The 27,712-nt window shown below is 44.6% G+C and overlaps 1 long non-coding RNA gene across 3 annotated transcripts in view; it reads right to left on the reverse strand.

Moving 5' to 3' along the window:
- The window catches only part of LOC150005647 (uncharacterized), an 80,713-nt gene that overhangs the window by 13,782 nt on the left and 39,219 nt on the right, over positions 1-27,712 (reverse strand). Inside the window, exons 1-4 of one of the 3 annotated variants that reach the window (XR_016511692.1) lie at positions 22,466-23,379; positions 21,166-21,266; positions 18,939-19,136; positions 16,257-17,054 (exon numbers count right to left, since the gene is read on the reverse strand). This is a non-coding gene — a long non-coding RNA (uncharacterized LOC150005647). Of the gene's footprint in view, positions 1-16,256; positions 17,055-18,938; positions 19,137-21,165; positions 21,267-22,465; positions 23,380-27,712 lie in introns of those variants that run through there. The other 2 variants (XR_016511691.1, XR_016511693.1) reach the window with 2 other exon arrangements.

The following is a 27,712-nucleotide window of genomic DNA, read 5'->3' on the forward strand; positions in this document are numbered from 1 at the left end:
TGCTCACCATCAGAAGCATCTCTGTGTCCCTTCCCTTACTGTCACTTTGGTGGTTTAGGCACTAGTGTTTCATGATTTAAAATGATCTTTGGCTGGTAGAAATAACAGAAGAGAATGTGGCCAACAAAGTTATGTCTTAGGTGAGTGTTTGGGGGGACTGATGGTGCATAGTGGTGTTTGAGCTCAGAAATGGTAAGCATTATAAAGGTCCCTACAGAACACATGGTCCAAATATCTCATTTCTCGTTGTCAGGTGGAGGCATTAACACTTAAAGAGACCTACCCAAGGTTAAGGCCAGTGAAGGAGAAAGATCATAGGCATCCATTGAGTAAGGCTGGCCTCCCATCACACGTGAACAGAAGGAATCACCTCTGTTTTCCAAAGGATTGATGCTCAGGCCACCTAAAGCCATTGTTACTCCATTGAGTAACAGATCATTTAATTGACAATAGGTAGTTGAAAATGAAAATTGGTAGCAATAAAAATCTTTATCACTAGTTTTCCTCAGAAATTTTGGGGCATGATATGAGCAATTTCTCAAAATTTTAGCTTTTACATCATAATCATATATTTCATAAAATTCTTGGTTTTTTTTCCTTTTATTTTATGATATTTTACAGGCGAATATTTTGCCTTCCATTAGGTGTATATATATTTAATTTAGCTTCTCTCTCCAAATGAATCATCTAAAACAAATTTGTCAAAAATGAATGTTTGCAATCACCACTTCACATTAAATCTGTGTACAATGAACACTAATGTGCCCATTTTTTCTTAAATTCTAGCAATTCTACTCCCTCGGTAATTTTGCCTTTTTCCTAAATTTAAATTAATTTCTGCCAGCATTTCCTACTTTATATCGTTAGTGATTTTCCCACCAGGCTTTCATGCTTTAGACACTCTTACATAACCCTTCTGCAACAGTATGTTTATTTTCTAAAACTGGAGGCTATAAGGAAAAGCAGGAAAAGCCTCAGCAAAGATTCAAGACTAGCTGAGCCTGCACTTTTGGATGCATTGGCATTAAAGGTACAAACAAATGCAGAGAGAGAGATGTGACCAGCAAGCCATCTTCTGAGGGAAGGAAGGGCAGGCTAGCAGCTGGGTATCCCGAAGGGTCCCATTGCTGCCAGTCTGAGCCCAGAAATCTACACGGCACATTTGTTGAAGAGTTGGAAACTGAAAACTGAGTATCAATATTGAGAAATATTGCCCAATATGATACAGCAGAGGTAAATTCCACAGATTATACATTTAATGTAATGAAAATAGGCCTCTCTACAAAAAAAACCCACACACAGATATTTATAGCAGCTTTATTCATAATTACCACAAGCTGGAAGTGACCAAGATTTTCTTTAGTAGGTGAATAAATAAGCAGACTATGGTGTACCCAGACAATGAAATATTATTCAGCAATAAAAAGAAATGAGCCATCAAGCCATGAAGAGACCTGGGGGAACTTAAATGCATCTCACTAAGTGGGAGATGTCAATACACAAAGGCTACGTACTGTATGATTCCAACCATCTGACATTCCTGAAAAGGCAAAACTATAGACACAGTAAAAACATCGGCAGCCGCCGGGGGTTCGCGGAGAGGAGGAGTGAACAGGCAGAGCACAGAGCGTTTTCAGGGCAGTGAAATGACTTTGTATGATCCCATACTGGTGGGCAATGTCCTTATATACTTGTCCAAACCCACAGAGTGAACACCACCAAGAGTGAACCACGATGTAAACCACAGACTTTGGGTAATAATGACATCAATGTAGGTGTATTAATTTTAACCAAGGTACCACCATGGCGCAGAATGTTGCTAATGGAGGAGGTTGTGCATGGGTAGGGGCAGGGGTGTATGGGAAACTTCCGTACCTTCCCCTCAATTTTGCTGTGAACCAAAAACTGCTCTTAAAAATAAAGTTTAGTCCTGGCTGGTGTGGCTCACTGTATTGAGCACTGGCCTGTGAACCAAAAGGCTGCCAGTTTGATTCCCAGTCAGGGTACATGTCTGGGTTGTGGGCCAGGTCCTGGTCTGGGGGTGTGCAAGAGGCAGCCAATCAATATTTCTCTTTCTCACTCCCTTTCCCTCTCTCTGAAAATAACTAAATAATCCTTTTTAAAAAGTTTATTACAAAAAATAACCCACCTTGATTACCTTTATTAATAATAATAACAGCTGACACTGTTTACTTAGTGCCAGACATCACTCTTAATCCTTTACATATATCAATTCATTTAATCCTCAAAAGAGCCCTGCAAGGTACGTACTGGTGGGACCTGCATTTCGCTGGTCGAGAAGCTTAGTAACATGCACAAGGTCCCATGGCTACAGTGCTCACATGCAGGGCGTCGTGCTCCCGATTGGTGTCAGGCTGCAGGTTTTAGTTTCTTCCCTTGTCTCCGAGGCTTTATACTGAACTTCACATCTGAATAGCCATTGTCATATGAAGGGGAAGGAATGAATCATTCAAAACCTGGATTGTCAGGAGTCTTTCCAAAGCAAAGACAAAGAGACCCCCCCAGTTGTAGCTGCACCGTGGCCTTTGCTGAGGGGCTCCCAAGCCCTTGCCCACATCAGCATGGCTATGGCCGGAGGCCTATACAAGCACACTGCCTGCGGGACTCTGCCTCACAGCCCAGGGTGAACTCTGGGGCTCATGTGCAGGTCCTCACCCCTACAGAAGGACCTGATTGAAGCCATGGCATGCACTGGAAGCTCATGGCGACTTCGCAGCTGCCTCTTCTGACTTGGGCAAAGGGCACCCTTGTTTGTTTTCATGAGAACTGAGCTGGAGGAGCAAAAGGTGTTTCCAATGAAGGCCCACCTGCATCATGTTAAGGAACACACAGGAACCACGGCTTTGAACTTCAGCACCAATGAACGAGTATTTGTTTTTCATGTGAGAAATGGAAGAGCAGCCTGTGGGTATCCACAGGGTCCAGAGTGGGCTGAGGATCACTGCGGCCCGCAGACACAGCAGACCTACCCATCACGTTGGCTCCAGACTGACCTTGCCATGATGGGGATCCATCACTTCGGCACAGGAGGCTGCTCTGTTTCCAAAACCAAGTAAACACACACCACTCAGCCTAGCATCCCTCTGTCAGAACATCCCTAGGCTGGACAGTCTCTCCTCAAGAAGGTCAACATGCAGGAAGCCCTCATTCCGCTTTGCTTCCTCCCTGAACAACCTCAGAAATATGGAGGTGATGTCTGAGTTATCCAAGATCAGATGGGCCTCAAAGCCTGCGAGCCAGGAGCACCAGTTGTAGAGGCAAAGCTTCTCCACGCCCCCCCAGCATCCCCTTACGCAGCCTCCCCACAGTGTGGCCGACTGGTCTACTGTCCTGAAACACACAGCAGGCACCAAAGTCCTACAACAGTAGCAAACAAGCAAGCAAAACTTACATCACCTTAGAGTTGGATTCTTTCCCCAAGCCCTCAAAGGAGAGTAATTGATAACCCAGCCAATACAGCAGCAATATTAATTGGCAGCTCCCAATTTATGTCTTCCTCCCTACAGGCATCCTGGGCTTAAACAGAGAACTGAAACAGGCAATGTTTAACCCAAAAGATGATTTTGCCAACAGTGGGGTTTCTGGGATTGTGATCTTGGACTGGTTTTTGGCAACATGGAAGCCCCTCTAAGGCCCTGTGGGTGCCCTTCCATCATCCACATTTTCAATTTCCCACTCAAACTACAGCGAAGGTTAGCCCCTGAGCCCACAGGCTGAGTGGCTGCAAACTGAAGGCACTGCACGAATTCAGGGCCACGAGAGCTGTCTCATTCTCTGAACCACGTCTGTGTCATTTAGCAAGTCGCAGTGGACAACGCGGGTTTGAGTTCTAGGCCTTCCCAGGGGACAGCTCTGCTGTGTTGGGGGACTAAATGCATAAGCCTGAAGGGTAGCTGCACTAACACAAAACTGTGATATAACAAAGGTATATGCCTCCGAAGTTCACCGTGAAGACCCAGTGAAGCACTAGGAAATGTTTTGTGAACTATAAATACTGCAGAGGTAAGAATGCCTAAGATGTTAAAACATATTAAAAAGTCCCTTGGGAATGTAGCTTCAGGTGTAAATGCCCATTCGTAATTTTAGTTTTATTCTTCCAGGCGGCAGCACTGCACGCGGATGAATTCCTCCATGCCCAGCATCATGTTCTGTGCCACAGGAAAAGCATAGCAGACGTGAGACACAGTTCCTGCCCTCCCTGCTCCTACAGTCTGGTTGGGAGGCCAAAACACACAAGCAGTATAGCACGGACAGCCTCAGGGCTGGTACCTCGTTTACAAACGCAGACTTCAAAGCAGTTCACACTCAGCAGCCGTTGACCATCTGAGCTCTTTCACCAGCACAGCTGTCCAGGACTCTTGGGCAGGACCCCCCACCATTGACCCAATTTCTATTCTACCCCCACTGTTCCTGCCTCCATGCCAGAGGCTCTCCCTACCCTGAGTCTGGGGCAGAAACATGGGTTTTGAATCATCCCAAATTGGGGCTTGGAACTGTTCTTCCAGAGGAGCAATGAGCCCAGTGGTATTAACAGGGCCTGCCCCTCTGGGCTGGTCCAGATGCCCTTTGTCTGGGATCCCAGGAGCCCTCCCTCACTGCACTAGGTACACATACTTGTAACTCCCTGAGACCAGGATCGGAATCCAGTTCATCTTTGTATCTACAATGGCTTTCACAGGACCTGGTACAAAATATTTATAGAGAAAACAAATGAAGAATAAACCATGTCACGGACTAAATGAGTTTGGGGAGGCTAGCTTGAGAACCAACCCCATATACTAGCCTGAGAATTTGTGTCCAACTAGAAGCATAAAGAAAGGAGGGTTAAAATGACACAAAATAGTAAAAATATATCTGGGTATATGTGTTTTTATGTAAGTACACAAGCATAGAAAAAACTGGGGGAAAAACATTGAGGGGCAGGAATAAGAGAAAGAGGAAGTCAAAGATAAAAAATAATTAAGGATGTCAGGTATTGTGATTCCTCTTCCTTTGTTCTTCTTAAGACTGCTGAGGCTACCTGGGGTCTTTTTTGGTTCCATATAAATTTTGGAAGTATTTGCACCCCTATATTTATAGCAATGCTATTTACAGTAGCCAAGTGCTGGAAACAGCCTAAGTGTTCATCTGTGGATGAATGGATAAAAAATCTGTGGTACATTTACACAATAGAACACTACACAGCAGAGAGAAAGAAGGAACTCCTATCTTTTGCGACAGCATGGATAGAACCGGAGAGAATTACGCTTAGTGAAATAAGCCAGGTGGTGAAAGACAAATACCATATGATCTCACCTAATACAGGAGTCTAATGAACAAAACAAAAAAATGAGCAAAACAGAACCAGAGGCATGGGAACAAGGAACAGACTGACAGTGACTATAGGGGAGTGGGGAAGAGGAGAAGTGGGGGAAGAAGGGGAAGGGTCTAGTCAAGGAACTAATATAATGACCCATGGATATGGACAACGGGGTGGAGACTGACTGTGGGGGAGGGGCAGGGGTGGGCAGGGCAGGGGAAAGCAACTGGGGGAAAATGGCACACCTGTAACAGAAGGACAATCGGAAAAGAAAAAGAATTAAAGAAATTCCTGTAGAATGTATCATGGAAAATAAGGGAAATGACAATTCTCTGGTAGGAGCCAATGAAGTAAGACTCAACCCAAGTAAGGAGTTGAGATGAAAACTCCCCAACATGTATGGGAAGAAATGAGAACCGAGGCCAGGAACCCAACGGGCACCTTCATAACAGCAATGCTTGGACTAGGGTGCTCCCCAAAAGATGCAGGGCCCCCAGATTATTGGCTATGGAGGCTCCAAGTTTTCCCACTAGCATGTCCAACTCAAGCCAAGGACGGGTCCAAATAAAATGGTTCACACAGCTATGCCTGCATCATATGAGCTCAGCTAATATCAACAATTACATCAGAAAAAATGTGTTTACCTTGGTTTCCCGCCATTGAAAATGGGTCCAAAATGATGTTGAACATACGCCTTTCATTCCTGCTTCTATTAGAAGGACAAATAATTTAACAGGTGGGACTCAGAATTCCATGGTTCTGTTTTTCTTTTATTCTTTCTTTCTTTCTTTCTTTCTTTTTTTTTTTTTTACTGTGGAGTATTAAACATTCCATTTTTGGTCAGTGGAATCTGGAACCCTTCTTAACAGACCTTGGCAAGCTCTGTTTATTTTGCAAAAGCCCTCCTAATGCTCACATGAGCAGTGAATTGGAAAAGCCTGGTGAGTCCAATCAGACTATAACTTTCACATGTTATCAGTACAATATGTTGCTTCAATTGAGAGACCAAAGTCTCCAACTCCTCCAAGAATTGATCCAGACAGCAAAAAGAGAGGAAATCCATTCTGTTTTAACAAGGCAATTGGTCCAGACTTCATACAATATCATTTCAGTCTAGAATTTTCATCATCACTGCCAAAAACATCAAACAGAAACCTTCCAGGACGCACTCCATTTTCATTCTCCTAAGAAGAGCCATCTTGTTCTAGGCCTGAGCAGGAAGAAAGGACTTCAAGGGAGATGGGGTGGGGATAGTCACATGCAGCACTTAACTTTGGCAGTGACTGATTTTTAAGCTTCACAATTATTCATGAGAAGTTAATAAAGTTTTGCAACTAAGGACAACCAGAAGTTTCCCCATATATCAAATGCTCTCCTCTTAAGGACTTTCCAACCATATCCAGATTATCTGATGCATCTTTCTCTTTCACTTATCTGTCCTGTATAATCCTTTAATAGATTACTCAAAGAATTCCAATGTTGATGCTAGATATCAGTTGGAAAGTATCCCAATGATACATCCATACAAATTATCACATCAGTGATACACCCATACATAATGGTACAATGAACAAGCCCAAAAACATTCAATTGTCCAACACAACATGATTGAATAACTTACATAAAGTCCAAAAAAGGGAGTAGAGATTCGTGGTGGGCCTTCCGCATGGGACTCAGAGGCCTGTGGTCTTTTTATCGCATGCTAGGTTCTCTGCTTTGACCATGGAGTCCTCTGTGTTCAGCCAGCAGACAGGGGGTCAGAGAGCAGAAAATCTAAATCCACTACTTGAAAACCTCAGCCCAGAATGATACCCATGGCTCCCACTCAGGATCCATTGGTTAGAACTCAATTACCTAACTACAAAGAAGGCTAAGGAATATTGTCTAGCTGTGTGTTCTGAAAGAACAGGAAACACTTTTAATAAAAAGCTAGCCACGGTCTGCCATAGACAACTAACTGGAATAATCCATGCTCTAAATTCTACTCATGCTATACTTAACATAGCAATTTGGGAATATTTTGGCTCTGTGTATTTGTGTGTGTGTGTGTGTGTGTGTGTGAGAGAGAGAGAGAGAGAGAGAGAGAGAGAGATAGAGAGAGAGAGAGAGATCCAGATAGCTGGACTATAATGACCTAGCTTCAGAATCAGACACAAAGTTCAACACCTGCCACCTTCCATTGATAAACATTCATGGAATCCTGAAGTGGTACCTTACTATAAAATTGAAGCCCAAAGTGACTCAGATACACTATGACAATCCAAACTCTGGGGTGGAGAGATTGTCTGAGTAAGAATTTGGGAAACAATATGCCAAGCACTCTGCCTTGACATGGCCAGACCGGATGCTCATGTGCTCCAGGCCTGCTGTACAGACTCCCACAGGTGTTGCATGGACAGGTACAATAGCTACTGTGCTCTAGCTTGTTACAGGTCACAAAGCATATCAATAATTCTCCTTTGACCTAAAAACAAAAAACAAACAAGTAAAAAACCTTTGAGTAATAATCAGAGCAGGAATTACTGTCTTATTTATTATTATTATTATTATCATTATTATTATCAAGCTGGAAACTGAAAGTCTAAATGGCCTAAAGGTAAATCAGAGGTGGGACTTAAACTAAAAAAAAAAAAAAAAAAGACTGTTGTCCCCCAACACCAGCCATATCAGTTCCCTAGAAAGACTTTGACTCCAGTTATCCCAACGGAACAACTGGCTTCTTATTTCCACACTTTCATCAGATCATTCCTATTGCTTTTATTTAACAAAAGAAAAATCTACCACACACTGTTACTCTAGCATGATGGAATCCTGTCAAACAAAAATACATCCTAAACTTCGTTACTCCGAGTATGGTGCATGGACCAGCAGCACTGGAAGCTCTGCGAGTTTGTTAGAAAGGTAGGTTCTTGGGCCCGTTCCATGATCCCCCCATTGAACTGGATTATCTGTTCAAACAAGATCCCCAAGTGCTACTTAGGCACATTAAAGTCTGAGTAACATTGCTCTAGGATACCCTTTATTATACTAACTTGAATGCTTAGAAGAAGGGAAATGACCTAATATAAAAAGAGTTCCTATAATCAATAAGACAAAGAAAAACAAATAGAAAATAGACAAAATATAAGAACAGTTAATTCAATATGCAGAAGAAATGCAAATGAACAATAAACATAAATATAAAATGCTCATCTTCAGAAATTTGGGAAATGCAAATTTAAAAAATATGGTATCATTTTTACCAACTGGATTTTCAACACTTAAAAAGTTTGATAATCTCCAAATTGAAAACTCATTGGGTAAAGGGCATGTTGTCATACTTTGGAAGCTTAAATTGTTATCATCTCTTTGGAAGACAACTTTTCAACATCTTTTTGTTGTTGTTGGTTTCAAAGATTTTCACAAAAAAACTCCATTTTTAGAAATACCTGTTAAAGTGTCAAAGACAAATGTAAAGAACCTTTGTTACTCTATTTGAATTGTGAAATATAATTGAAATCTAAATATGCATCTAGAAGGAAATAGTGCAGTAAATTAGTGGCATCAATACCAGGAAACTATGCGATAAATAAAAAGTGTAGTGTCATAAGAAATGTCCGTGGCATAACACTGAATGCATGAACACACCATAGTACAGTATATGCATTCTTCCTCTATTTTAAAACCATACAGGACAGAGGTATGTATATTTGTTACAACTTAGCAAACACTAAACTCAAAGGCAGCGCATTTTATTTTAGGGAAATCGTGCCTCAATAAAGTTGACAAACAGAACTGTATGGACATATGTTAGTGGGTGTTGTGTACACACTTGCAGACCTCCAGACCGACGAAAACAAACTGGAAGGGAACAGCACACTTTACAAGTGGCAGAAGCCTGGGGGAGGAGAACATGAGTGGAAATTTTCTGTAGTGTTAGTATTTTGCCACATCCACGTACACTGCTTTCATGTTAAAAAGCACACGTTAAAAATCTGAATGAAATAATGGAGTCTTTTGTGGTAAGCCTGAATCAATATGGAAATCCATTCCAGCTTGGCCTTATTATTTGCGTCCACTGGCTAAGGTTAGTCTCTTGGTGTCTGGTATGAGACATTCATATGGGTTGTCAATGTGACACACACCATCGCCGGACTGGCCCTTTCTAAACACCTGTTGATTACTTCATACATAACTATACCTACTGCACACCCTTAAACATCAAGCTCTATGACAAAAACCTGTATGGAAATTTGACATCAAAATGAAGACACAGCTCCAATCCCTACTTTATCGCTCTTCTACTGAAAAAGCTTAAAAGTAGTCTGTACAAGATAGTGTAATAAACTCTAAATTTGCTAATTCAGCTTTAAAGACCCTTCTCCCTGCCTCACCCATTAAGCATTGGTAATAGTTATTTCTCTTTGTTGCCTGTCTACTCTGCTAAGACTGACCTTTATGCTGTCCTAAAAATAACCCAGCTTTTTCTTCTGCCAGTCCTCTTGCTTGGAACCCCTGTCTCCCCCATTACACATGCTCCCATCCACCCAACAAGCTCCATCCCCATCCCTCAAGGAAGCTGTGGCTAATCCCCTGAACCCTCAGTCCCTGCGCCTCCCCTCCCCACAAGCTGCTTTATGCGTTGGATAGTCTTGTCTCTGTCAACAGGGAGAAAGGGAGCCATGTTTCTCTCTTCCCTATCCTTCCCCTTGTCTTGTACAATGCCAAGGACATGAACTGACAGCTAACAATGATTTATCGCTTTATATTGATAATTTTTAAATGTTGGATGAAAGAGAGAAAATTAAGAGGAAATAGGTGCTTTTCCAAAAACCTGGAGAGGTAGGTATTTTTCCCATTTTATAGATGGTAAATTTAGGCTAGGTGGGGCCAGGAGAGTTGGTGGGGCTCATACAGCTCATAAATATTAATAATAGGGCCCATCTCCAAACCAGTTTCCAAATATCTCTAAAGCCCAGTCTTTCCTCTGCACCATGCTGCCTTCCTAACTTGTCACTTAGGTGATCTTGTTGAATTCTCACATTGCTGTCTCAAGAAATAGTTGTTGACTGACTGGTGACATTTTCAGCAGCAATGTGGTCCAGCTGAGGGGTTTCCCACAGCAGAATTTGATGAAAAGCCCCTGCTATGCTCAGAGACATTTCACCTGCTTCAAGCTCTGGCTTTCCCACAGCATCGTCAGTCTCAATCCCAAGACCTGTGCAATACACACCGTGAAGTTTTATATACTCTCAGGGCTAAGAAACAACATCTGTGATGAGCCCAGGGCAAGGGTTCCGTGCTGGGGAGCCCACCACCCCTCTGCTGCCTGCAGTTCCCTCTGGCAGTTGCTCGGCCATGCGTGGGTTGAGCTGTCTGGAACAAGCTTCTTGGACTTCATCTCCTGAGAAGTAGATTTGGGGCACATCAGCACAGAATGCTGGAGTCCCCAGGAGCCTGGGGTCACAGTGACAGCACAAGGCCATCACTGGACACTCCAGAGTCAACACACTGGGCTTCAGGGACAGTTCTCCATTAACCAGCAGTGTGCTCTTGGGCAAAACAGTCAACATTTCTGGGCCAGTTCACTCAGTATACTATGAGAATCATAGCACATTTCCTGTCTACCCTTTAAGAGATTAAGAGAATCAGAGAGATTCTATTTATAGAAAAATTATACAAACACAAATCCCTGCCTGAATAACATATGCTGAAGAATAATTGTCATTAGAGGAGGTGGCATGCTGCCATGGACAAAGCACCGTGCAAAAAAAAAAAAAAAAAAATCAAGAGATCAGGTGTGTCCACTCCTAAATGAGCTGCCAAATCTCTTCATATTATAATAGCCAGGATGCTCTGGACTCAGAAACCCTGTAGGTCAGAAAGATATATTTCCAAGTCTGCTTTACTGGAAAAAACATATTCTTACTAGCAGAGTATTGCAGAGGACAACCTTAAGAAGCTGGAATGCATGTGGATAAGTCACAGTCTCTCAGGTTAATTTTAGCTGCAACATCCTGGGATTCTGGGACACCAGACATAACATCAACCATCTACCTCCATCTTGGTGCCTAAACCCTCTCTTTTGTGTCAGTTTCATTATTTTCAATTCTGTTGTTATCTTAGCCATCTTGATTTAAGTGCATTTTAATCCTGTAAGCCATCTCAAATCCTTTTTTGAACCATGTCATCTGTAAAACACATCAATTAACAAGCAACTTGCTTTCATCTTAGTAAGTCACAGCTTTCAGAGCTGGAAAGAACTCAGAAATCAAATTCAGCCTCATGTGTTATAAGTGGAAAGATAGAGACCCAGAGAGAGAAAAGGATGTGTCCAAAATCACACATCTAGTTAGAGGCAGAGCCAGGGTGCAACCTCAGGGCTCCCGGTTCACAGTTCATTCCTCCCTTTCTCATTATATAGTAGGAGCCTGGGTCTCTGTTCCTCCAGCTATAAAATGGAAATAATAATATTGTGGTCTTGCAACATTGTACATCAATGCTATATAAAGAAAACCCTTAATTATTACATGTGATTTCCCAAAACTTTAATAATACCTAAATAATGTTCTTCCTGAAAACTCAGGGACAGATTCTTGGGAACATGAGAACACTGAGTAAACTTGACTTGTCTCCTGAACCAGTACACTCTGAACTGGGCTCTTCAGACTTGTCATTTGGACGCTGCATAAAGCTGCCCCTTCCTGGCTGCTGTGCCTCAGTGAATTGAGTGTCGGCCTGCGAGCCAAATGTCGCTGGTTCGATTCCCAGTCAGGGCACATGACTAGGTTGCAGGTCAGGTCCCCAGTTGGGGGAGCGAGTGAGAGGCAACCACACAGTGATGTTTCTCTCCCTCTCTTTCTCCTTTCCCCTCTCTCTAAAAATAAGTAAATAAATAAACAAATAAATAAATAATTTTTTTAAAGATGGAAAATATTTTTTTAAAAAATGCTGCACCTTGAAGGGGCCTGTGAAAACCTGTGCAGACCAGTTGCAGACTGACAGTGGAGACCAGTGTGGCATGGAGAAAACTCACTCACAGGTAACTCAAAAAAATTCCTGTTATTTTTGAAACAGACAGAAATACTTGGGGCTTTGCATTGGAGGGTCTTCAGAAAACACGCTGCCCCTCCCTGACCCAGCAGCGACACAGGCCCCAGAGCTCCCTGATCAAGAACAGGGATGAGCAGTCAAAACACAGACTGAAATGCTAATGTGGCCACTTACTCACTCTGTGTCAAGAACAAGTCACATGTCATCTTTGCTCAGGTTCCTCATTTATAAAATAAGAATAAAAATAATACCTACCGCATGGATGTTCAAGAAAACTAGATAAGTTAATCATGTCAACTGCTTAAAACAATGACTAGTGCATGGTAAGTATCCACTAAATGGCAGCTCTTATCCGTTATTGCAGGTAAAGTATGCTAAACGTCACAGTAGCCTGAGTCACTAGACATGAATCTCAGGCCCTCATGTCCCAGGTTCTTCATGGACTTGATGGTTGACAGGTTTAAAAGATCCATTTCCAGTGCCAATTTCAGAACTACATGACTGGGACTTTCTGTTCTACGTTGCTACTCACAGGAAAGAATTGGGCAAAGGAGAGCATCCCGAACGTGTGAGGAGGGCACATGCACCTATTTGGTGGTTTGTATTCAGGGACGTCTCCCTGCCCATGAAAACGCCTCGTGAGGAAGAGCATAAGCACCGAGACAACACTCCTGGGCCTTTTGGCAATGGCCAGCCTGCTTTTTGGCCACACAAACCCTCATGACATCCCTCGCTCTGCCTGTGACTTCATGGTGGACCCTGGATAAATCCCCAGCCCTCCAGGGTCCTCAGTTTCCTCCATTTGTGAAAGGAGAACGTGGTCTAAATAATCTCTATGTTTCTTCTGGCTTAACTTTTTCTTTTTCAATTACTCTACTTGCTACTCTTTTCCAATGAGAAGAAATCCTGACTAATTGCCACAGAAACGTATTGTGGAGCAATTGAGAGGTGTGAAGCAGTTTCTATAAAATACCTAGGAATTGCAATTGTTCTTTAACAAAAGGACAGAGGCCCAATGCACACTCATACAGTGCTGGAAATGAAATCTTTAAAACTCTCAGTCAGTGCCTTGGAACTGGTCAAGCAGGTCCATGCAGGCCACGGGTGGGCTTAGGAACATTCCAGCCAGGGAAACAAACCTCTCCCTACCTCTCCATTCTCCTAATGTTTGTATCACAAAAATTGTTCACGGTTCTCCACTTAGAGAGCTGAGGTTCTGTTTCTGCAGGTCTCTACAGAATACGAAAGACCGGCTGAATCAAGTGCAAACAAAGCAGTACTCAAGGCCCAGTTGGGTGTGGCAAGACTTTGGTCACTCACCAAAACAGCACAGACCTGGCCAACCTGGGGTACACAAAGACACTTAAAAGGTCCTCAAAGCTGGAGCCAGACCTTTTTTTAAAGCAATTCCAGAAGACTCAACATTATTTATCCAGGGTGGCTCTGCAGGGAAATACCTCATTTTTTAAAAACCCAAAGTAAAATCCAACAGCAGCAAATATAGAGCTTAACAATAGAAGGCTCTTGCAAGTCACTGGAATAAATACATTCATTTATTTAGACTTCTAGGTCTGTGGCAGAAACATGGAGGCAATATATCCTTCTTTGTAGTCTTGAGTGTGCGGAGTAGACCAGTGCTTCTCTGCAGAAACCTGAGAGGCACGGCCCTCCATTCCATCATTCTCCAGTACATGGGGAACATGTTCCGTTTCCCAACCCCAGAGGACTTTGCGGCAAAGAAGGTGAACCTTCCTTCTTCCACCCACAATAGACTCAGGAAGTTGGCGTGTCTCTCAGGGCCTCTCCATTAGACAGGGTCTATGATGCAGGCCGCTGGTCATTCCGTCTTCACATGAGTATCATCCTCTGCTGTGTGAACAAATATGGTTATGTCTACTTTATGCCAGCAACACGTGTACACACTGAGAACACCGTAATTAAGAAGCCATTTAATTTACTTTAAATGTGCAGCTTTAAAGTGGACAAGTCATTTCAGGTAGTGAGACCTGGTCTGAAGAAAAGAAAGCAGAGGCATGGGCTAGAGCGTGACTGGTGGCTGGGGAACCGCTGGTTAGGAGAGAGGCTGCGGAGCAGAAACTTGTCCCATCCAGAGTGACATGCCTCACTGCACGATGTGACACTTGTCAGCCCACCCTCCCTTTTCACCCAGCCCCCCTCACATGCGCATGCCACACGCTTCAGTCAGGCCCGGTTGTGCATTCACTTGAGCCCCTGGGTTGGCCCCAAACTTCTATACCTTGGGCTGGCAGAATCTCTTTAGATTGCCCGTCCATGCTTCCCTGATTGGCGGCCCCTCACTAGGTCTGTCCTGATCTGTCATCTGTCCCCGCTGCACTTTTCTCTCTCCTTTCACTGAACCCTGCACATATACGCACCCACCCCGTCTCTTCTGACACTTGGTCACATCCCCCACGCTGCATTAGAATGATTGCGTCAGTCGTCTATGTTATTAGGCAACAGACCCCACTTCACGGGTCTGGCATCTCTCCCTGCACTTGGCCCTCCGCACCCTGTGGCACAGCCAACTGTGAGCCTCGCAAAGGTTCAGACGGCATCAATCCCGACTACACGTGAGGACACGAAGGCGCAGAGAGGTGAGCTCGTTTCCAGAAGGTCACGCGGCTACTCAATGGCTGAAGCTGGGATTTCAAACGAGGTTTTCTAAAGCCAACTCCTACACATAGAGGGGTCAGTATCCAGGGAAGCAGGGCCAGCGAGGGAGAGGCCGGCCCCACTGGCGGCCCCAGCACAGGTGTCACTTTGAGCCTCCGCAGGTCTCTGCCTGAGCCCCTTTCCGCCGCCGGCCAGAAACTGAAGCTTATCTGTGGCATTTAAAGGGCCGAGGAACTGGGCAAAGTTTCGTGATAGGGGTGGAAATGTTGTCTGCTTCTGTCAAATTTCAAAATCTTGCTGTAGTTGTCTTTTTTTTTTTTTTTTTTAATGTCCTTCATTCTAAAAATATTCTCCGCACTCCCCCTCCAAGAAATTCCATTTTGTCATGTACAAGTTCAGAGAAAATGCTGAAGAGACCAAGAAGTGGCAATTCGGGGGGAGCCGACCAGAGCAGCCCCCGTCTCGGAGGCCTGAGCAGTCCCTGAGGCCAGGGGCAGAGGTCCCGCTGGAGGAGCTGGTGTTTCCTTGAAGAGCCATTCATTCTCCCACCGCTGCAGGGAACACAGGCTTCAGGAGCATGCTCTCCCTGAGATCCAGGTCCCTGTGGGGATCTCAGGTGATAACCCCAGTCCCTTCCATGTCCCACCATCACCTGTCCGCCCCAGAAGGCAGGACCCTCCTCTCTTAGTTCATATCTTTACCACCCCCAGGCCCAGTTTTCCCGGAAGTCTTCTGCTGTCTCCGCTGGCCCTTCCTGTCTTTGGCCACTTACACTGCTGTTCTCTTTTCGGACGGACCCATTTGAGGGCAGGCCTGTGCCTGAACCCCTTTGCGTTGTGGGGACGCAATGTCACACACACTCCACTGTGGCCAGGCAGCGCTGGACGCTGTCCGTCACTCACTTTAGCCTCTGGAAAGCCTGGCCCATGCTAAGTCGAGGTGCATCCCGTTGCTGTCAACTCCCGTCCAGCCTCCTGCTCCGGGGCACGCAGCGACGGACTGGAGAGCTGTATTGGTGAGGAACATGGGCCCCATCAGCCTCTCGTCAGTCCCCCATTTCCTTCTCCAGTGCCAAAACCACCTGCCTCCTTCTGCGGATCTCTAATACCTGGACCTACTAGTTATGTCCACCTCAGCCATTAGACCACAACCCTATCTCCTATCTTCCTGAAAAAACTGGGCCTTCAGTGACTACTGCATCAACAAGAAAGACCAAATAAACATGTTTCATCTCTAAAATGCTGCTTTATTATGCATTTTATGGAACATCTTGGCAAGAAGCTGGTGTGGCTGGTTACTGTCATTTTCTCAACCTAAGACAACTATAAAAAACTGAGCGGTCTTAAGAAAACGGATGCCTGAGGGCATGTCCACACTGTGAGTAACATTTAGGAAAGCAGACACTAGAGGCCTGCTTCTTGGGCAGGCTTCCTTTCGGTTCTCCATATAAAGGGGCCTAATTCACACAGGATACCTAGGATTAGAGAATTAAATATTAACCAGCACCATATTCTGCAGAAGAATGAATTCCTTCTGGCAGTATAAGCACTGGGGCTCCTTATCTTAGGAAACAATCAAGGCAGAGTTAGGCCTGGGGGCCAGCCTTGCTCTCCTTCACTGACGGAAAGTGCGCATGGACCTGGCTGCCATTTCAGTTGGAATTACTCTGCATTGCTCCCAAGATTTACTTCACAGAAACCTTGGCAACTAGACTAGCAAAGTCACCATATAAAGTATGTTGAGTTATTCCTTTGAGAGAGATGACTGGAGAAACCGAGTCTTCACGCCCTCCCTATGTCTCCTGAGGGCCATACGATGTAGTTACGGTGGCTGGCATTATGTGGCATCCACAGGCAGAGGACAACCCCCCTTTCTCTTCTGTGAAGGTGGCTGATGTCTAATTGGAAATAAGAAATGCAGTGAAGTCCATTGGCCCTGACTCCCAGCAACTGAGTTCATCTTCCCCAGATCACAGACGGCCCTACTGCAGACTGAAGTCCTACCAGGCTTCGCTTTTTTCATCTTGCCAAAAGAACGGTATGATAAGTTATGTTGCCAATGGCACCATCTGCAATATGATAGTAAAATACAGATCAGTGCCTCTTGGTCCTAGATATAACCACAGTGCTTTTATAGATCCAAATTCTGAAAGCTACGATAGTGAACATCTTGTTCACATTGATTTTGGCAACTCCCAAAGATGTTGTATATATCTTTCTGCCACTCACTAAATCTCCCTCCCTTGCCACTTCATCAGTGACTCCAAATATATAAAGAAAATCTGCATAAGAAAAATCCCCACTCCTCATAAAAGCAAGATCTCTATACACAAGAATGTTTTATAGGAAAAGTAATTTCAAATGAAAGTTCTAAAAAATATTTAAACAAGGATTGTCTCATTGTTTGGGTACCAAATAAAGAATAAATGTATATCATAATGAATAATTTTCAAGCTCTGTTCTTCATACAAAACAGTGAAAGAGATCCAACTCCAATGTAAGCACCTTGAGGAACCAGGGTTTAATTAACTGTGTAGCCCTAGAAACAATCAGACTTCCCAGAACATGGCAGAAAATAAATATTTGTTTAAAGAATATCAGACATAACCACATTGGGGGCCACATAATAAACCCGCTGTACCAACGTTTGAATAGAACTAACCCCACACCCATTCTCTCCCTCCCTCCTCTAATATCTATACACACCATCAGCTTATCTAGGTTATGACATGTATAGAAAAAAGAAATGAAAGGTATGGTTTTACATCTGAATATTACAATTTAGAAAGGTCAGGGCAGACCCAAGATTCTCATTCACTCATCCAGAGAGAGTATACAAAGGGGGGGGGGGCGGTGAAAGGACACAGTGCTGTCAAGCACCCTTTGGTTACAGCCCAAAACTTCAAATAAACTGAAAGAATTGGAGGTTGGTAACATATATTGAATTCTCTGCTATTGTTCTACCTGTTTTTGGTTTAATTGTTGTTGTTTAGCATTTTAAGATATTAAATAAACCTGTTTAAACTCTCATGGTTGTCCACAGAGAGAAGATAGTAAAAGGCAGGATAACTTCAGGAGAAATCCTATTCACCAACAGACACCACACTCTCAAACCCAAAACCCTAGTTTCTGATATTTATTCCCCAAACTGATTAGTGACACTGGCATATTGAAGACTAGACCCAAGGATCATTTTTACGTATATGGATCAGTGCTTTTATGAGTTCTCATTGACCATTTGAAGGTCCTGATTTCCTTTGCAAAGAGCAAAAGCATATTTCCTCTCTGTTGAGTACCAAGAGTTTGTACCAAAGGCTACTGGGAGATGTTCTTGGTCTGTGCCCCTGAGTAACTGAAGACAACCACTCCACTGACATAAAGACAACCCAACATTAATAAAAGTAAAGTTTCTCTTATAAAGAGAAAGATACACGTGGTTTGCTAACCAGCTGCCTCAATGACCACAAATCCCAATCAATATCCACTAAAGATACAACAGATTTGTTTTAAAGGCTGGAAACATGACTTATGTATACAGTGAGATTTTTTGATTTCCATGATGTTAAGAAGAATGCCCAATACTTCTATACAATGCTAGAGTTTGCAAAGCTTCTTTCCTTCCCTGACCCCTTTTTAAATCCCCTACATCTATCCTGCTAGGCATACAAGGCAGGCTCTAAGGTGATTTGTCTGTACCTCAGATGGACCGGTAACAGGAGTTAAAATGGTATTCTCCCTAATCGCACATTATAAAATGAGCTTCCCCCCAGTGAAGGACTTGCAAAGAAAATCTTTCAGAAATCAGATTTGCAACCTTTAGTCCAACGTCCATTCTAAAAAATTCTGATGTTGAAGAGGTCTAGAAGAAAAGATTTCTTAGGCAAAAATGGTAAGCATTACAGCACCCCTCCACATGCTCCATGAGAAAAGGAGAGTGGATGCATCCCTTTTACCTGTGGGGAGGCTGCAGGACTACCGTTGGAGTGCTTGATCTTTGGTCTGAAGGCACGGAGCCTGGGGTCGGTCCCAAGCTTGAAGAAACCCAGAAGACAGAGGCAGTGATGCCTGACTACCCTAAAAGCAGAGGAAGGAGAGGTGGCTGCCTGGGACATGGCTTGGGTTTGGAGTTTGCCTTGGTTTCCACATGGACCCTGTAGAAAGATAACAAAATATATTGTGTTATGAAATATTCTGCCCAACAGCTCCTCCTGGGAGTTGGGCGGCAGGATAACTCCAAGACAGGAGCTAAGCACTGATATTTGGAGTAGTAAGTGGCCCATTTTGAGGGACATCATCTGTGATAAGGAAACAGCACCCGACCCCCAGTATAAATACGAAGCTCCCAACAAACCCATTGGGCTATATTTGGTCATGACAGGCCCCATAAAGTGGCACCTTTCTCACTCCCTCACTGTCCCTCACAAGCCCTCTTCACCCCCAGAAGATCCAGAGCAGACCAGAGGCAGGTATTGAGGAGGAAGAGTAGCATAGCATGGGCAACAGAGAAGACCACCATAGCCTCCCACCTCCAATTGCAGATTCCAGCCTGAGGCATTATTGAGTTGGGGGTTGGGGGGAGATTCAATAAAATGAAATTCCAAGCATCAACCATTCAAAATATTTAGCAACTACCCCATAAAAGCTCAAAAATCAGCCGCTGCTATTTCCATTTCATGGCGCAGTCTCTGGGATGCCTGAATCTGGGACTCTCGGGCTGGGGCTGGGCTACTCCACAAATCCATTATGGAAACCCAGATCTGGGATAAACAGAAAACTGTCCCAGCTCTGCTCTACAGAGCCCTTCCTAGTAATGACAAAGGGCACACAATGTACACGGAGCCCTCCTAGACCAGGACCCTCACCTGAAAGCCAGTTCTTCCTCACGGGCTGGTTTGATCTCAGTTATGCTCTCCTCCTCCAAATGGGGGGATAAGGTGTGGATCTGTCCATAAGTGACCAGGTGACTGACTACTCAATGCACTGTGTGCTGAGAATGCCCAACTTCATAGCCATGTGTTAGTTCGGGAGATGGAGACAGGAAATGTGAACGGTGAGCCTCCCTAAGGGGACGGGGCTTACACCATCTAGAAAGTCAGCAGATGTCAGGCTAAGCCAAGCAAGCCCAGATGGCCCCACAATCGTCTTTTTTTGACTCCATCACCTGATTCCCCTTGACTTCCACTGTTTCCTACCCCCTGCAGCTGTTTCATCTGAACTCAGTCATTACTAACGAGGTGACTTCTCTGTATACGACATTGAATAAAAGCACCTATGGGAAGTGAGATGTTCCACCTCCAGCCCTGGCCCTCACATGCCATACTGGTGGGCAAGACCCTTCTCTTCTCTGCCTCTCTCCCTCCGTTTCCATCTATAAAGCCAGAGCTCTGGACGACATGACCTCTGAGTCCATCATTGCTCTAGCGCATGATACCTTGGGTGTTGTCTTAAAGGACTTTAATGGGACTAAATTATGTAGAATAAAGTAGCCCTTGAGTTTGTATAGCATTTTGTAATTTTTGCTAAATTCTTTCACATCCGTTACCTCAGTGGTTTGCTCTCCACCTGGGATTCTAAGGCATTGGTATCATTATCCTCACTAAACAAACGAGGAACCAGACTCAGAGAAGTTAAATGAATTATCTTGGGTCACACAAACAGCAGAAGTTGGACCAGGAGCTGGGCATCTTGATTCCCAGCCTGGCCCCCTTTTCTTGCCCCACAAATTCTGGTGCTTGTCATTAATAATGACGCAGGCAGCTCCAGTCAGGGTCCCTTCTCACGAATGTCAGGTAATGACATTACACTGGTTTTTCTCAAAGTCCCAGTGGCTGGTCTGATTAAGTAGGTTCTTCCCAGAGGGTCTTGTGAACCCCCAATAACCTTCTTTCCAAGCTTCTTTCACTAACTCTGACCATTTGGAGAGAAAACAAATCCATACACAGAGGAGTTTAAGGTGTTATTTTAACTTTGTATACCATGCATAAAAAGTTGCCCTTTAACTTGAATTTTTTAATGTAAGTTGGGAAAAAGAAAAGTTTGGGGCACATGTTCTCCAGGTGAATGCCCCAGAGCCTGAAGTTTAACTCCAGGATCCCAAACAAAACTTCTGAGTAACCTTTTCTCTATCGCCTGCCCCTCTCCATAAATTCTGGGTCCCTTCTGCTCACCGCTTGAACTCACCAGCCACCTGTGAGGTTCCAGACTGTCTTTCAGGCAATAGGGACTTAAAGCAAGAACTTTGCTCCACCACTCAGAATTTCTCCTTGACTTTGTCTTATTCACTGAAAGAAAAGAATTATTACTATATTGTTTACAGAGAAATAAAAATCAAGCATGTACTTTCATCACAAGAGCATGGTATATCCTCATGGCACAAAATCCAAACACACACACCCACAAATGGCTGCGTAAATTATTCAACAGTTATCTGGAGGGTTAGGATGTTAATTTGTATTCATATCTGATGATAAATTAGAGCAAGTTTTTTTTAATTTCTACTAAAATAATTAAAATACAAAAAAAATTGGTTCATTGAGAAGTAATCACCATTACGTGGCAAAAAAAAAAAATCACTTATAAGGAAGAGCTCACCCTTTGACCATGTGTATATCCTTAGATCTCTTTTCTCACATACACAGATTCCACTCTGATTTTTGTTCATTAAGCTTTTATACAGATAGTTCTACCTATTCCACTTGACATACAAGAACTGGTTATAGCCACACAAAGAGAGCGGAGAATTATACAGAAGCATGAATAAGATCATGTTTCCTAAAACGTTATTAAGAGAAACTCATCTGAGGATTCCCAAATGTGTTGCCACAATCAGACCCACCGGCTCTCTGCTTAGAATTAACTTCCACGTTGCCTAGTCCTATAACCCTGGCTTCTGGGGAGAAAAAAGAAGTCAGCTAGCTACCTAGAAACAAACGCAGGTCTTCTGGGAGCTCTGACCACCACTGCACGTAACCCTTAGGTGACCTGCAAATGGCACTAATGACATTTGATAACTCTATCACTACTCAGTTCCCCACATTTGCCACTGCAGTAAGAGGGAGCGTTACTGGCAAGTGAGTAGTATCCTGCAGGGATGAGGGTGTGCCCTGCTCTATGTCAGCCTTTTCAGCTGAGTGGACAATCTGTTTTAACAGTGGGATGCTGGGAGCAGGGACACTGGACGCCAAAGCTCTCCTGGTCCTGTTGGTAACTTCATTTCCCAAACGTTCATAATTAAACAGCTTTTATTGAAGTAATCAGCATGAGCCCCTTAGCTTTGTTTTTGCAACCAGTATCGTGTTTATGGAGCCAAATATGAGAGACTTTGATACTGAATACCTCCTCGGATGTGTTAACGTTGGCAGGGTCCCTAGATTCTGAAGATGCCGGGCTGCCTCAGCACACCGTCCCCCCCATCCAACCTCCAGCTCATCAGCTCCCCCCCAAACCACAAAGCACCAGTTCTCCTGTAAGACTCACTTACGCTATTTCTCCTGAAAGTCCCAGGGAATGGTGTGCAATTGAAACAGGGTGAAATACGATCTCAAAGTGTCTGTCGGACCAGAAGTTTTCAAAGAAAACATTTCTTAAATCTTGTGTTCACTGCTGTTTCAGCAGGCCAATTAGATTGGATGGGACTTGGGGGGAGCTGTCGCCAGTCACTGCAGCAGGAATAGCAAACAAGACTTAAAGCAAATAAACGAGCCCAAAACTGGCATCCCAGGGGCCCCTGGCCAACGACCTCTTTCATTCCCCAGGCGGGATAGCCGGCCCACCCTCTGGGACCGAGGGCCAAACTACAGGTTAATCAGATGAGACATTAGTTAGCAGCCTCGATTACTAGAAAGTAATTAATCAGGGAAAGTCTCCAAACAGGAGGAGAATAAATAAACAGGCAGGCACATGCAGTCCCATTTTGGCCCTAGATAAGGCTGCCATCCAGGTGTCCTGCTGGGGTAGAGCCCATCTGTCTTGTTCAGTTCCTCTTGGGAAATGTGGTGACATTTCTCACATCTGCCTAGAAAATGCAAAGCCAAGAGGGCGCTGAATGGAAAGAAGATGAGAGACTTTGGAAAAGCTATTTAAGGACCCACTGAAGGTTTGTGGAGAGCTTTGCTCTATCCGGGACATTCTTTCACATTGAATGTTAACTCTGCCTCATTCTGGCATGACAATTAAAAAAAAAAAAAAAAACAGGTTCTGCATGGGTCTCCAAACTCCTCCCATTTGAAGAGAACCAGAGGCTCAGGTGGTAGTCTTGGGTCCACGCATAAGGAACCTCCTGGTTCATTAGCCCTTTGAGAGCCTGTCTTCAGAGACTCACAGTGCATGCTACCAAGGATTCAGCCCGACTAAAGTAGCCAGTTTCCTCTTCAACATTGACTTGGGGTGAGAAAAATTGGAAAGGAAGGAAAGAAAATGTAGTTAATGCAAGTGGAAAGTATCAACCATTGGTCCAGCTTAACCTGACATATCACATCAAATACGGTCATCCGTCTATGTTGTCTTTTTCCTTCTGGAACAAAAAAAAAAAAAAAAATGTTAGCCACTAGAGAATGCGTGTAATGTAAACACGGCTGTGTTAGCTCAGCGGCAGGGAAAGCTCACCCCAAACGTAAGTCAGCGCAAGACGTCCTCTGCTTAGAGGACAAGCGCAATGATTTTAACCTAATGACCCGCTCTTAAACAGCTCTACAGCAAATCACAATTAAATAAATAACACTTAATAGCACAGATTTGTTTTACAGCCAGATTATTTGTGGGGAGAGAAAGAGAAGGTTGGATGAGTCACTTAAATCTTTAATTATAAAATTAAGGTGGTTTCCAAATATTGTTATGAATTTAACCTCAAGCTAAATTCACAAAATGCCATAGAAATGAGGTACAGGCATTCCGGAACGCAACAGAGAGGTGGGGATGACAGGTGTGGCAGTAAACCAGAAACTGAGGTTGCTTTGTTTTGTTGTCTTTAACTAAAGTTGAGTCTAGGGCCTTCCATCAACCCAATGATGATGAATTGCTGACCAGAGTTGTATAAAATCATGGCACATACACTAGTGAACACGTGAAAAATGCACCCACACGTTTCTCCATGGAAAAATACAGAACTTGGGGTCAGGAGAACAGAAGTCAATGCCTGGATCTGCCAAGTTCTGGGGCACCAAGAAGGAATTAGCTGTAGTGAAGGTGGAGGAGCTATTACAGCTTATAGTTGACAACAAGAAATCACAAACACACTCATAGAACTAGTGACCTGGTCAGTCTTCCCCAAAGAGGGCACACAGGAAAAACTGACACCCCTTCAGTTGAGAGCTTATTCACCCTCCCCCACTCATCCTTCTTCTGGCGAGCTTCACTCTCCTTATTTTTTTCTATCTCATTATTTAACTCTGATTTTTCCAATGTGTCTGATTTTTTCACATAGGTCCCCACATATATATCTTTGAGTAGGTGGCCTTGTGATGGCTTTCTGACCTCCAGGAGAGTCCAATAACATTTTTATCTTCCCCCCTACACATTTACAGCCTTGAAAAATGGTGATTGTGTCCACAGAGAATATTGAGACTCAATCAAAAGCTAAGTCCTGTAAAACCTTTTCCTCTTAGTGCCTCAGATGATGATTAGAAATCTAGACTTCCCAAAAACAGCTCCAAGTTGATCTTCTCTGCTGTGCATCATTGCTGAGATCATAAAAGGCACTCGTGCTGCTGGTAGGACCACTGGGGTACAGCCACTCAGGAGCACTGCCTCCCCAAAATTCACTGATTATGTCATGAGAAATCCAGGCCACAGTCTCTGTGACAGCAGGTGTTAAGTTTTCTCCATTACAACGCCTCCACCCCAAACTCTTAGAATGAGGCATGACCTTAAGTAGGTGTCATTTGTTTCACATTTACCAAGCAGCTACCTGGGTTGGACACTCTGCTATCTATGAGGGTACATAAAAATAAAATTCAGCCCCTCCTATAAAGAAGCTAACAAGGAACACAAATACACAAATGGATATTTATAATCCAGAAGGGTACCTGTTATGCTCGATGTAGCCAGACCCATGTCAGAGGTGGCCAAGAGGTAGCAATCTCTTTCCCTTAACGACCCGTGACAAATCATCTCCGAGTCTTACTGACCCCTAGAGATCACTCACTAAAGCAAAACCTTAGCAAATGGCCCTTCCTGAGGGCAACATTGACAGGAGCTCAAAATCCAGACTGGATATGCGAGTCCTAAATGACACAGGTGTAGTCAGGCCGGAGTTGGAGGGCCCATGGTTGCAGAGGGACCCTGATGCCCAAGAACACATTCAGGGGAGGACGAACGAGAAGATGAGTAAATGCAAAGCCGTGACTAAAAAGGACTCATTGAAAGAGATCCAAAAAGGGTTAGCTGGGCAAGGAAGACTCAGAATATACCTGAGTAGCCTGGGAGGGCCTCAGGGCCAAGCACAGTGCTGGGCTCATGCAGGACGGCCCTGGTTATGGTCTATGTGAACGGAGCTGCCTAGCTTGGGAGGCGCACAACAAAAGTCACACACAGTGACCCTGTGCTCACCTCTTGCATCTACTGTGCCCAGAAGAGCTGCCTCTTGGGAAATGTTTCTTGAATGGGACCCACTGCCATATTCAAACATATAAAAAATGTGGTGGGAAAGACAGAGTGGACTTTCATTGTTTTAGCTTTTGCCCACGGTGGCAAAAGTAAGGCCAGTAGATCCAAAAGCAAGAGGGAGGTAAAACAATTTCTTAAGTTTTGAAGAACTTTCTGTGAAGCAATGCGGTCTAATAATGAAAGAGGGGACGGGAGGGCAGCTGGGAGCTCCCTCTCACAGACACTAACAAGTGGAGAGGGGATGAGTGGCTTTCAGGGTCTGGGGAAAATATTCCGTTCTTAGAAGAGAAAGAGAAGGTTTGGCTCAAGCCCAAGGCCGCCTTTGAGTCCCGATAAAGAGCAGCACTGCTGTGAGCAGACCCTTGGAAGGTCCCAAAGCCTGGCAGGAAGAGGCACAAAGGGGCGCCCGAAGGAGTTAAATTTCTGTTCAGCTCCAGAACACTTCTAAAGTTATTTCTTGTCAAATCAAAATGTTTCCAAATGACGCCAGGTCGGAAAATGCCAGGCATTACCACGTGGGCTTGCTCAGCAGGCAGAGGGGCCTGCAATGTGGTCCGACTGCATTCTGTACACAGTGGAAGAAGGACCGTGTCATCCTTCCTAATCTGATGAATCCTTGTCGTAAATCCTGCCCGGGCCGACGGCAGGGCGGCTGCTGGCACAGGGTGAGCGGTGGGGGTGCCTTTTACGAGGGCCAGAGGAGACAGCAGGCCGCCGAGCCTCTGCGAGAAGCTAGTAAATCAGCAGTTGGTGGAAGCTCTGTGCAGGAGAGGCAGCCCGCCCCCAGGATCTCACAGGGACCCCGGGCACAGGTGAACATGGCCGGACAGGAGGAGAGCGGTCTGAGCTGAGCTGGAGCTGTGGGATCACGAGGCACAGGACAGTGAGGGGGGAACGAGGCAAAGTTCCATTCCACAGGCTTCCCGAGCACCTCACTTCCCATCCGCAGGCGAGCACCGAGCGGGGTGTTAGGAATACGGGGCCACTGACAGGCTCGCTGCCAATTAGGAGCTCACATTCCAGAAAGGGAGACCCCATCAGGAAAGAAAGCGCTTTTATTAGTCTACTCGAGCTGCCATAACAAAATACCATGGACTGGGTGGCTTAGACAACAGAAATGTATTTCTCACAGTTCTGGAGCCTGGAAGTCTCAGATTCATCCCACAGAGTCACTTTCCGTTCGGGGCGCTTGGGGGCCGCTGAGCTAAGCGACTCCGTGGCACTGCCGCCCTGGCACCCATTTCATTTGGCCAAGCAGTCTGCAGAGACCTTACACTGGCCCTAGCCCACCCCTGGTGGGAGCTTCACAACAATCCTGTGGTCAACAGACCCGCGCCGTGCAGTGCCTGTTGGCCTTATGCACCCCTTACGTAACACCTCCATGGGGCTTACCAGAGCCCCGCTCTTTGGGTTTGAGTTGACCAATCTGGCCCTAGCATGGGAACCCCAAAGCCCTCCAGCAGGGACCTTAATAAAGGCATGAGCCCCTCGTCCTCCCTCTTTCTGTCTGCACTCTGCCTTGCTTGACCTCCCTCAGGTAGCCCTGCAAGGCATTTTGGGTACTTCCTCTAGGACCTCTGAGTAATAAACTTCTCTATTTCAATTGTGGCCCATTATTGAACTTGGACTCACCATCCACACCGTGGGCGCTAATTAGCAAATGTAAATTTAACAATGGCATGCAGATACTGTCGCCTTCTGGCTGGGTCCTCATACGGCAGAGAGAGAGAGAGCTCTCTGGTGTCTCTTCCTATAGGGACACTGATCCTATCGGAGCAGGGCCCCAAACTTATGACCTCACTTCATATTAATTACCTCCATAAAGATCCAATCTCTAAATACAGTCGCATTGAGGACTGGGGCTCCAATGCAACATAGGAATTTGGGAAGGGACACAAACATTCAAGACCTAACACAGCACAGGAAAACAACTCTAATTTAAAGAGGTGATACATTCCATTATAGAATTAAGCAAAGCCCTAGGGAGTGATTTATCTGACTGAGGGGCTTGGGGGTGAGAAAACTGTCAAAGAAAATTCCATAAAAGAGGCATCTGATAGGACCGTGTAAGACAGGAAAATACCCACCCAGTGCAAAAATAAAGAGAGACCGCATAAGATGCTGG

This window comes from Furipterus horrens, unplaced genomic scaffold, assembly GCF_987537825.1.
Source record: "Furipterus horrens unplaced genomic scaffold, mFurHor1.1.pri manual_scaffold_6, whole genome shotgun sequence".
NCBI classification, from domain to species: Eukaryota; Metazoa; Chordata; class Mammalia; order Chiroptera; family Furipteridae; genus Furipterus; species Furipterus horrens.